Below are 12,670 nucleotides of genomic sequence, written 5' to 3'. Positions count from 1 at the left end.
GGTGCCCCCTTTTCTATATTTCTTGACCAGAAAATTTAATCCAACATTTAAAGAGATTTAGTAGTGCTTTAACAGTACTTTGCAAACTGTGGTTGAAGGATATTAAAATTCAAAGGTCGGGGCGCCTGGGTGGCACAGTGGTTAAGCGTCTGCCTTCGGCTCAGGGCGTGATCCCGGCGTTATGGGATCGAGCCCCACATCAGGCTCCTCCGCTATGAGCCTGCTTCTTCCTCCCCCACTCCCCGCTTGTGTTCCCGCTCTCACTGGCTCTCTATCTCTGTCAAATAAAAAAAATAAAAAATAAATAAATCTTAAAATTCAAAGGTTAATGGATATTCCTAATGATGAATACTTGGACAAATTAAACTATTCTGTCAATTTTCATTAAAAAGACAGTTAAATGTCTTAGCCCTAATTTTATTCTAGTTTGGGATATGATGCAAAAATTATACCTCATTTACACCAAACTCACATCAAAATTTTAAACACCAAGTTATATATGACCCAGCAATTCCATTTCTACATCAATCTATCCAATAGAGAAATGAAAACCTATGTCTGCACAAAAACTTATATATGAACATTCATAGGAGCATTATTCCTTGTAACAACCTGAATGTCTGTCAACTGAAGTCAAAGAAGCCAGTCACAGAAGACCATATACTGTAGGGCACCATTTACATGCAATGTCTGGAATAGGCAAATCTATAGATACAGAAAATAGATTGTTGGTTGCCTAGGGCTCGGGAGAAGGAGAAGTGTGGGGGGGAGCTGGTGGGGAGTAATAGCTAATGGGTACAGGTTACTTTTTGGGATGACAAAAATGTAAAATTAGATTATGGTGAGGATTTCTGTAATTATACTAAAACCACTGAATTGTATCCTTTAAACAAATAAGTGTTATAGTATGGAAATTGTATCTCAATAAAGTTGTTAAAATGTATTTTAGCTTATGCATGACTGATCTGTTCTCTGATAGGATGCATATTTAATTGGACGTTGTTAAAGTCCTTGTATTTATATCATAGGTCAGATCATTATTTACACTAAAAATTTAAGTGTAGATATGTTCAACAAAATTGAATTATAACTAGTGTCTGTTTCTCTAATGGTGGTCATAAATCTTAGGCAATGCTGCAGTAAAGTGAAACCATGGAATGTCATATTTCTTTGATAGATTTTTAATATGAATAGGAATCATGTCATTTTTAAAGATTTTATCTCTTTAGAGAGAGAGAGAGCAAGCGCACGAGTGTGCAATGGGGGAGGGGCAAAGGGAGAGGAAGAGAGAGAATCTCAAGCAGACTCTGTGCTGAGCGTGGAGACCACTTGGGGCTTGATCTCATGACCCTGAGATCATGACCTGAGCTGAAATCAAGAGTCAGACGCTTAACTGACTGAGCCACCCAGGCGCCCCTATACTATTTTTAAATGGCAATGTAAATTGTAACTCAAGATAACTAATTTTAAGGCGTGGGACTAATTTTAAAATTTGATAATGAATAATCTTTGACAAAATACTATCATGTATAGTTTAAATTTACATATCATATATACAAACATAATTTGTTCTTCATAACATTCAAAGATCATAATCATTATTTTATAACATGCTCTATAAAATTAATTTTATCTTAAAAAGTCTAACATTTTAAATACTCTCATCCACCATTGCTTAGCTTATGTGATTTATAGTATAAATAACACATACAGAGATAAAATTATTTTTTAAAGTAGCTTAATAGAATAAATAACTGGCAACTGAGAAAGAAAAATTATTTTTGAGATGGCCTTTATCAATATAAGGCTGTAAAATTATTTACTTATATATCCTACCCAGGTAGCAAAAGTTATTTTTGTCTTTACCCAACCCAATGTGTTCTTTCAAAAGAGGCAATTAGCTTTTTTGCCTTTTTTTTTAAACTTCATTTATTTATTTGAGAGAGAAAGCAAGTGAGTGAGCGAGAGAGGGAGTGAGACAGCACAAGTAGGGGGAGGACAGAGGGAGAGGGAGAAGCAGGTTCCCTGCTGAGCAGGGAGTCCCATGTGGGGCTCGATCCCAGGACCCTGGGATCATGACCTGAGCCAAAGGCAGATACCTAACCAAATGAGCCACCCAGGTGCCCAGCTTTTTTGCTTTTATACCGTCTTTTGGAATTGAAATTATAAATAACTGAAAGTAAACACGCAGAATAATAAAAGATTCCTGGCCTCTAGAGAAATTAAAATTCTGACATTTTTTAATAAACTTTCTGACTTAGTTGTTAGTAGTTAATACAACAGCCAGCAATATGACCTTCTCTTATCATTGGTCATCGATATTCTTCTTTGACAACATTTTATAATGTTGTCTTAAGATTATGTTCCAAATTTATAGCAATAAAAACAGGGGATTTTTTTATACTCAGAATATATCTGATACTATGCAGTATCTAGGTAGCATCAAAGGTTTGCTCCCCCTCCTACAATCCAGAATACAGCATTCATAAATAAAAGAGATGCTGGAAATCATTAGTTTTAATTAATTTGCTCCCTAATTCCTTAATTCGGTCGATAGCAGGCTGCTCTGTTTATTGCAATCACATTATGGGGAAAGCTTTCATGTGGGGGGAAAAAAGCTAATAGACAACATGTAATTAATGTGATTACATTTTTAGGACACACTCTCAGGACAATAAAATCTTCGACACATTCATGTACAAGGGCTGGCTGAAATAATGACTGTCAACATATTTACTTCTAAGCTTTTTTGGAGAAATTTTAAATACCTGCAGGTCAATTAGAGATTAGTGAGGCACTTACTGTTACTTGCCACTTTGTAGATTCCTTAGGATATGGAATCCTAATTTCTAAGCACAAAGTTTATCAGGAGAGATACTTTTACTTCACCCTTTCTCATCTTGACGTCTTAAATTTTTTTCATCCTTATTGCACTGGCTAGCCTCCTATACAATGTGGAATGGGGATAAGACTCATCCTTGGAAACCAGCTACCGAACGACCCAGTTAACTATCAACTGTTACTCAAGAGTCTAATAACCTTCAACCTACATTTTTTATCTAGATCTCATAATGATGTCTAACCATCCATTACTTTTATAAGAGGTCCCTAGTAAGAATGAATTTTCAAACTGACTTACCAGAAACCTTTTCTCTTACATGTCAGACTGAAATAAAACTTTAAAATATGCTCATAAATAAATGATTTGTCCAGAAAGTTTTTCTAACAGTCTATTCAGTCTACTAGTTACCCAGAGCCATTTCCTTAAGAATAAATTTGCTTTTGTCCTCATGGCATGTACTTAGTCTTTCTCCATCTTGCATTTCATTCATTTATTCATTCAACAAATATTTATTGATCCTTTGCTACATGTTAGGCACTATTCTAAATACTGGTGATACAGAAATGACAATATCCAAACAAAACTCTAGTATATTTATATGGTTGGCTTGTTTATTTTTCTTCAAGATATAACCCTTTACTTTCCTTAAGTAAATTTTATTGCTTCATTTTGACTATTTCCTTTCATTTTAATTTCATTTTATTCTATTTTTGCAAAGCTCATTTCCAATCCTTGCTTCAACACCAAGCCATTCTACCCACCATGCAGCCATTTAATGAAATATCAGATACATGTTTCCTATTATTCCACGTAGATTCGTAGATAAAATATCTAAACTCCCAACTCAGATCCAAGCACTAGACACACGTGCAGCTGCTAATTCTTCAGCTTTAACCACGTTCTGGGAGCCACACGGCTTTGCATTAACTAGAAAGATGTGTGTGCTGGACAGTATTTCCTAACTATGCTGATAAGACCATTATCCTGGAGCTAATGTCAAGGGAGATAATACAAATTAGCCTGGCGGTATTTTTCTAATGAAGTGATTCTCATAGTTATTTTGAAAAATCCAGGTATTATTAGCTTAATAATCCTTTATAATACTTTTCCAGAAGTTGGATTTATTGGCTATATTTTTCCCATTTCAAAAAAAAAGGCTCAAATATCTTTTTTTTTTTTAAAGATTTTATTTATTTGAGAGAGAGAAAGAGCATGAGCAGGGGGGTGGGGCAGAGGGAGAAGGAGAAGCAGAGTCCCTCAAGATGCAGGGCTCATTGCAAATGACACTACAGATAAAAGACTGGTATCCAAGATCTACAAAGAACTTCTCAAACTCAATACGTGAGAAACAAATAAACAAATCATAAAATGGGCAGAAGATATGAACAGACACTTTTCCAATGATGACATACAAATGGCTAACAGACACATGAACAAATGTTCAAAATCATTAGCCATCAGGGAAATTCAAATCAAAACCACACTAAGATACCACCTTACGCCAGTTAGAATGGCAAAAATTGACAAGGCAAGAAACAACAATTGCTGGAGAGGATGTGGAGAAAGGGGATCCCTCCTACATTGTTGGTGGGAATGCAAGTTGGTACAGCCACTCTGGAAAACAGTGTGGAGGTCCCTTAAAAAGTTAAAAATTGAGCTACCCTATGACCCAGCCATTGCACTACTGGGTATTTACCCCGAAGATACAGACGTAGTGAAGAGAAGGGCCATATGCACCCCAATGTTCATAGCAGCATTGTCCACAATAGCTAAATCATGGAAGGAACCAAGATGCCCTTCAACAGATGACTGGATTAAGAAGTTGTGGTCCATATATACGATGGAATATTACTCAGCTATCAGAAAGAACGATTTCTCAACATTTGCTGCAGCATGGACGGCACCGTAGGAGATAATGCTAAGTGAAATAAGACAAGCAGAGAAAGACAATTATCATATGATTTCTCTCATCTATGGAACATAAGAACTAGGAAGATCGGTAGGGGAAGAAAGGGATAAAGAAAGGGGGGATAATCAGAAGGGGGAATGAAGCATGAGAGACTATGGACTCTGAGAAACAAACTGAGGGCTTTAGAGGGGAGGGAGGTGGGGGAATGGGATAGACTGGTGATGGGTAGTAAGGAGGGCACGTATTGCATGGTGCACTGGGTGTTATATGCAACTAATAAATCATCGAACTTTACATAAGAAAAAAAAAAAAGATGCAAGGCTCAATCCCAGGACCTGAGATCATGACCTGAGCTGAAGGCAGATGCTTAACTGACTGAGCCACCCAGGCGCCCCCTATTTCTAATTTTCATAAACCTCAACAATATTTGAGAAAGAGTACTTAATGATTTTTATTGATTTGACAAGGTCTTCAAATACACAGAATGAAATCACAGGACTCATGAGTTTTCATATATTTAGCTTATTTAGAGACTTTTGCCTCGGATTTATTTTGGTGTCCAGTCGTCATATTTTACATAATGCTTGCTCCTAATTTCCAATCGCATATAGAAATATTCCCCTGTACATATTTCATGACCCTATTATGAAGTGTAACTTCTGGTTACACTATCAAATTTCATATCAGAATTTAAAAAAACAGAAAGGGAGAAGGATACACTCCAAACTGCTAGCTTAGAAATGTTACTGTAACATCTAGCATTAAATATTTATCGCACAACTGTGTCTTGAGCAGCTATGTCCCAGGCTCTGTGCAGGTGCTGTGGATACAGAAGTGAACAACAGATCAGTGCACCTCCAAAAATGAAAGAGAAAAGATGTTGAAAAACAATTACTGGAGGTTTGGCGGTGAAGGAAAGGAAAAAGAACAATACAGTTAAAACAAAAGCTGGAGGAGATGAGGATGAGCTATTTGGGGGGAAGGGAGTGTGCAAGGGCTGATGAGCTCCAAATGCTGAAAGAAGTCAACACACAAAGAAGCCAAGCTCTTCTAATGCTTATAGCTCCTGAGACTGGACACCAGAAGCCCAGGCTTACTCCCTAGGGAACTGGAGTAAGGAACAGAACACGAAAAAGCTAAGAATGACTTCAGAGCCCCACTCCCCCCCAAATATCTACTTCTTATGAACTGAGTTCTCTTTGGTAGGGAACGTAGTGTTTCATAAGTATAAATAAATGGCTTAAAATACACATGCTCTATTAAAGACTAACTTATACTCATGTATAATTGACAGGTCACAAGAATGATCAGTTAATAGCAGAGCCTTCCCAGCATTAACATAAGTAAATAGAGGGTATTGAGCATTTAAAGTTTGGGGACGGCCTCCTATCCAGGAAACAAAAGAATGCAGGTAGAGGGGGCTTTAGAAGATAACATTAGGGGCGCCTGGGTGGCTCAGTCCTTAAGCGTCTGCCCTCGGCTCAGGGCGTGATCCCAGCGTTACCGGATCGAGCCCTACATCAGGCTCCTCCGCTATGAGCCTGCTTCTTCCTCTCCCACTCCCCCTGCTTGTGTTCCCTCTCTCGCTGGCTGTCTCTATCTCTGTCAACTAAATAAATAAAATCTTAAAAAAAAAAAGATAACTTTAAAAATTTAATAATTTTGCCAAGGTAGAACTGGGACAACTAGAAGCCTTATATTTTTTTACACGTATATTTCAGCTTAAGAGCTGATAAAGTACGCTTTTCTTCATAAAGGCAAAAAAAGAAAAAAACAATCTAATTTCAGAGAATTTGTCAATTAAGGTATGATACACATTCATACAAATAAACATATTGACTCTTCTTTATGTCTTTAGTTCTATATGGCTCTTTTATGATTTTTGGACATAACATAGAATCATGCCACACCATGTGTTCTCAACTGGGTGACAATCTCATCCCTGTCAAAAATCCGTTCTGGAGGGCAGAGTAAAAAAAAAAAAAAAAATCTTAAATAATGGTTTGTAGCCTGCCAAAAGGCCACAGTTCATGAACAGATACACAGTGTACCTGCGGAATTACAATTTATCTAAAAAAAAAAACTCGTGGAGGGAGAGTAATAATGAAAAAAAATGGTTGGGAAACACTTTTCTATGAGTTCCATTATGTTCTCCCCAGTGTTTCAAGCCTTTGGGCAGTTTCCTGGCTTAGCCAAAATAACTCGTCTTTGCTCTACCTTCCCACCCTTCTCCAGTAGAATAGCTCTGGTTCTTCCCAGTTTTTAGAAGAGTTCTTCAAACAACATATGTTTCTGGATTCCTTTGACTCAAAATACTGCAGTCATCTGAAAGATCTTCAGTTATTTCCCTAAGCTTTAAGGCATCTTTCTTAAAATTGATTTCTGAATTTTGCCAATTCCCTCTTTTCTAAATCCTATTCATTTTCTTTTTTTTTTTTTTTAAAGATTTTATTTATTTATTTGACAGAGATAGAGACAGCCAGCGAGAGAGGGAACACAAGCAGGGGGAGTGGGAGAGGAAGAAGCAGGCTCACAACAGAGGAGCCTGACGTGGGGCTCGGATCCCGCAACGCCGGGATCACGCCCTGAGCTGAAGGCAGACGCTTAACCGCTGTGCCACCCAGGCGCCCCTAAATCCTATTCATTTTCTGAATCCATATGACCATTTCTCTACCAGCTGCCATTCACAACTGGATACACCACAGACTATAAACCATATTTTATTTTATTTTATTCTATTTATTTATCTTTTAAAAAGATTTTTTATTTTTATTCATTTGAGAGAGAGAGAGAGAGAGCACTAGTGGGAGCACGAGAGCATAGGCAGAGGGAGACGCAGACTCCCCACTGAGCAGACAGCCTGATGTGGGACTCGATCCCAGGACCCTGGGATCGTGACCTGAGCTGAAGGCAGACGCTTAACTGATTGAGCCACCCAGGTGCCCCTACAGAACCATATTTTAGAATACCTATCCAACATTAGAAAATGATCCTAAATTCACTCCCAGAACTTGCGAGTGTGTTACCCTTCTAAGCAGATAGTCCAGATTCTTTATTTCATGTCTCATATTGAAAAAGAGTTCAGTCATTCTCTACTCTTAATAATTAGGAAACTTTCAATATATTCCTGGCAAACAATCTACTTTAAGCAAACCTCTGAGATTATCCTCTTGTCTTTCTGTGAAGCCCGGGGAGCAAATGAGAGTACACTAAAGGTACTGGACGTTTGAGGCCACACTAGTTCCTCTCCTCTCTTGCCAATCTTGCCTCACGGTCTCTTTCCTATTTCTACACTCCAGGAATACCATCTATCTAGCAGGCCTCAGTCATATACTATTATAGTTGTGCTTCATTTCCGTTACCTCTTCCATTTTTCCCACCTCTTATATTTGTGTGAAACTGTCTGCATCTTTTCCCTGTGCTAATTCTCTCATGAAGGTCACTTCTGGTTGCAGCCTCCACACTGTGCCATGGTTAGTCCTATTTCCAACCAAAGGGGTTTGAAATCCTCCTTGCTCGTTACCTCAACCTTCTCTCAAGGTAGGTATTCCTTTCCCTCAGGTAAATCCTACACCTCATTAAAGAAATCCATCTGGACCATTGAAAATGCCAAACTACTCAAATACTGTTGATGTGTTCAATACTTGCAAAGTTAATGAGTTTTTTATACCATCACAGGAGCCATTTATTAATGAAACAGCTATCTTACCTGGTACCAAATGGCCAAGGCTATAAGAACTATGGCCTTCCAGGGATGTCTGAGTGGCTCAGTCAGTTAAGCAACAGACTTTTTGATTTCAGCTCAGGTCATGATCTCAGGGTTGTGAGATTGAGCCCGGGGTCAGGCTCTGCGCTGGCCTTGGAGCCTGCTTGGGATTCTCTCTTCCTCTCCGTGTCCCACCCTCCCTCTCTTAAAAAAAAAAAAAAAAAAAAAAAAAAAGGCCTTCCAGGAAATGTAATACCAGTTAAATTGGTGGAGAAGGCTAGGACAAAGAAGTCTCAAAATAAAGAGGAAGGTGTCACTAATAATCATGAAACAGAGACAAATAATTTAGAGGCATCTTTCCTAATTACTATAAGGCTCTCTCTCAGAATATCTGACTCATCTTTCATTCAGAAATTAGAAACACTTTGTATTTTATATTAAGCAAGAAATAAAAATAAATAGACAAATTCCCTTGTCCTCAAAGGGTGTACAGATTTTCATAGGATACTATCTGGGCAAATAACTAAAAAAGTAAAAAAAAATTTTTTTTTAATTATTAGGAGTACATGGTGTCTGAATTATAATTGAATTGAGAAAAGATTTAAAACGGAACGTACATGGGCTCAGGAAGGAGGCAGCATTTAGGCTGGGCCTTGAAGGACATGCAGAATTTTAGCTAGCAGAGATCTGGTCAAGGGTGAGGTATGTGGTGGGAAGATAGTGGGATTGTCACTGTGCTTTGAGTGATAAGCAAGGCTGAGAAATCAGGAGAAGCAGAAAACAGGAAAGTGTGTTTGCCAAAAATTACAAATTCCAACTCACTGAAGTATGGCTAGTAAAGTTCTAAAAAAATATGCAGAGTGGAGCAAATAAAAAACTATGTAAGGTGAGTAAATGTAAGTCAGAACTACAAAAAAAGGATGTGATTCAAAAGTTAAAGATGCTAGAAATCAGATTAGACCTTTGTCTAGCCACATGAAGAATGAATCACTGATAGCAATGACTAATTACTATATGTAAAATAGAGGTGGAGCAAAATCCAGCAGAAATTTCCATCAGCGCCAGGATACAGGAGTGCTAATCCCTACCATTTACTGAACACCTAGTAGGTGACAGGAGCTGTCCTTTATACGGATTGTTACATTTAGTCTGCACAATACTCCAACTAAGTAGGTGTTATTAACTCCATTATATATCAGGAAATGGGCTCAGGAAAGTTCCACAGTGTGATTAGTTTACACTCCTATTGGACAGTAAAACCAAAATCTGATACCAGCTTTTCCCATCTTGAGACCATGTTCTTTCCCTCATGCCAGTCTAGCCTGATTTTTATTTTAAGAGAAATGCAGTGGATTCAAGGATACCTCCATTGTAATGTCACCCACATTGGTTACAAATGTGCTTTCATCAGTCATCTAGGGCTGGAGATACAGCCTGCACCCCAGGGACTGAGTATAAAATTTTGAGAGTGTATTACAGCCTATGAGACCATCACTGTCATGCGGATGAGAACAGCTGATGAAAAAAAGCAAAATGTCCATTAGGTTAAGTTCTTAATCTGTCATTTAATAGAGATCAGTGGCAAGAACATGGGTTTAGGAAAGAGATGGCCCCGATTCCAAATGTGAATTCTACTATCTACTAGTTACATGGAAACTCCTGGACAGGTGATTTCACCTCTTCAATCTCAGCTTCTGCATACAGTCATTACAGCCCGTCAACAATACATTTTTGTGGAAAAAAGATAGGCGGATTTGGATAACAGAAAAGTACATCATTAAGGCTAAAGAGGCTTGGCCTCATTCAGGCATTGTCTTGTCTTGGGCAAGTCACAAACTCTGACCCTTTTTCTTCTGTAACAGGTGGATGGCACCATCTACTTTAAGCATTTGTTGTACGAGTTTGAGTATAATGTATGTTAGGTACCTACCGCGCTACACTATATTATAGCAATGTACCCACCATATTAAGTCATTAACACAATACTTGGCAAAATATGTATAACTTTCCACCCCATCTGTTTTTACACTTGGGCTCTATTGTAATGTTATTGGTGACTATAACTTAAAAACACTACAGACTATTGGAAAATCATAACAGCAGTTTGGTAAAAATTAAACACCTTAGGCGTTTTAAAAATTGCTAACTTTGTAGTGTTTTTAAAAGTTAAAATTTACATAAGTGGAAAATTATTCATTCTTTTATACTCCCTCATATATTTTTTTCATTAAAAGCATTCTCTTCTAAAAGCATTCCATTAAACAAAGTGCTTAGTCAATCTGAGAAATAAGAGATTAGTACCATTAACAAAGACTTTGATAATTTTATTACTAAGAAAATTGTTAAACATGCTTGCTATCTCTGATAGCATTGTTAAAGTGGTAAGACCCATCTGTGGTCAATCCATTACGTGAATCATGAAAAATATCCTTGCAAAGCTGATCCCCAACTGCCCCTCAAAAGCAAACAAACAAACTGACCTCAAGACAGTATTTAAATTAATCACTCCAAAGTAAAGTAAATCAGGGTTACACCCCTGGTCTTCCCTAATTAAGCAAGTCAGAAGAAATACAAATATCATAGCTTAGAGTAGTACACAGCTAATGGGTTATCTATGCCCACACATCCAACACATGGTTTATGAATCTCAGCAAATTTGGCTAAGTTCAACCTACATTTTTAGTTTACACAAATCATCAAAAAATAAAGAAAAAAGGTATACACGTATAAAGCTCCTTGGTTCCAGCAATTTTGCAACGTGCCAAGCAAGAGGGTTACCATCACTTTGCCTCCTTTCCCATCTAGACGGCATCTTATTGACTTGTCCATGAGAAGCCTCATAGATGCCTTAGGAAACCACTCCATACCTGTCCAGAAATGTGCCCGTTGGCTGAAGCTCCATTTCTTATATTATAAGAAGTATGTGAATAAAATAGGATTGCCATTTCTTTTATCTATTCCTCCCCCGTAAAGCTGCAATAAATAGGGTCACTCAACCCTCCCTTTGCCCAAGGCTAGCCCTCCCACAAAACTGACCGGTTCTTATTTTTTTACTTTAAGGAGAATGGGGACTTGCAAGTGTTTTCCTAACTGGTTTGCTGAGTTTCATATGTTTAAAAAGAATTTGAAACCAAGTGAAGTTTGGTCTTGACACTCTGAAATACCCGTCCTGGGATGTGGGCTAGGTGTCTGTGGTTATTCAGAGCTAGGTACCATGTGAGCTTTTGAAGGAACTGAAATCTGATGTGCACCGGCGGGCGTGGGTGGGGGAGGGAAGAGCTGGCTGGGGAGAAAAGAATGGAGTTAGCGCCTACAGAGCACATCCTAAGGCTCCGGAGTTGCTAACTCCATCCCTAACCACATCGCTGCTGGGAACCGGCTGGAAAGGGAAAGACCGGCGACCCTGGTTTTGGGTTGAAGGCGGCGATCCTGGTCTCAACTGCCGGCCTAGACACCTGGCTTCTGGGGCCCGCCCGATCCGGCTAAACCCTCTCTCCCCTCCGGTCCTGCAAAGGGGCAGGCACCGCGCTCCCGTTCCCGTCGGAGACCATCAGATTCCTCTCTCCCCAAAAGTGCTAACTTCAGGGACTCGGGGATACAAAAGGAGAGCAGACCAGAAGGGACAGGCCGTGGGGTCTCAGGGGATTTTCAGGTGGGGAAGGACGATTGCCCCGGCGGTGGCCGCCTTTTCTCCTCGTCCTCCACCTCCGTCCCCCCACCCCCCACCAAGTCCGCAGAACCTGCGGCGGCCGCGCGGTGCTTGGCGCCAGGCTGGGGTCCCCGGCGCCTACGCTGGGGCTGGCTTGGGATGGGTGGGGTAGGGGCTCACGGGTCCCCGAGCCCCAGCAGCGGGTGGCTGCAAGGACCAAACACTGGGCGGGCGACCACCTTCCGCCCGCCCGAGAGCGGGAGCAGGCAGAGACGCGAGCGAGGCGGGGCAAGCAGTGGCTCCCGCGCACCTAGCGGACCGAGCCCGGCGGTCCCCGGCGGGCCGCCCCTCTCCATCCCTCGGCGGTCCCCGCCTTTACCTCCGGACGCGAGGGTGCCGGCGGGGAGGGTGCTGGGGAGCGGCGAGCTGTCTCCGGGTCCGTCTCAGCGGCGGCCAGCGACAGCTGGGTCCTCCGCGGGGCCGCTGCTCATGGCGTGTGGCGCCCGGAGCACTGCGGCCGCGGCCACGGCGGCGCCTTCCTCCTCGTCCTCTTCGCGGGCTCCC

General features: G+C 40.3%; 1 protein-coding gene across 2 annotated transcripts in view; it reads right to left on the bottom strand.

Annotated features, from left to right (window-relative positions):
• LRRC8C (leucine rich repeat containing 8 VRAC subunit C) overlaps nt 1–12,670 on the bottom strand; it is an 80,625-nt gene extending 67,955 nt beyond the window's left edge. For both annotated transcript variants that reach the window (XM_034653852.1, XM_034653853.1), the window contains exon 1: nt 12,486–12,670. The gene's annotated coding sequence lies outside the window, so the exon portion shown is untranslated. The remainder of the gene's footprint in view (nt 1–12,485) is intronic.

This window comes from Ailuropoda melanoleuca, chromosome 2, assembly GCF_002007445.2.
Source record: "Ailuropoda melanoleuca isolate Jingjing chromosome 2, ASM200744v2, whole genome shotgun sequence".
NCBI classification, from domain to species: domain Eukaryota; kingdom Metazoa; phylum Chordata; class Mammalia; order Carnivora; family Ursidae; genus Ailuropoda; species Ailuropoda melanoleuca.
Note: the sequence above shows the minus strand (reverse complement) of the source record. Positions and strands in the feature narration are given on the sequence as shown.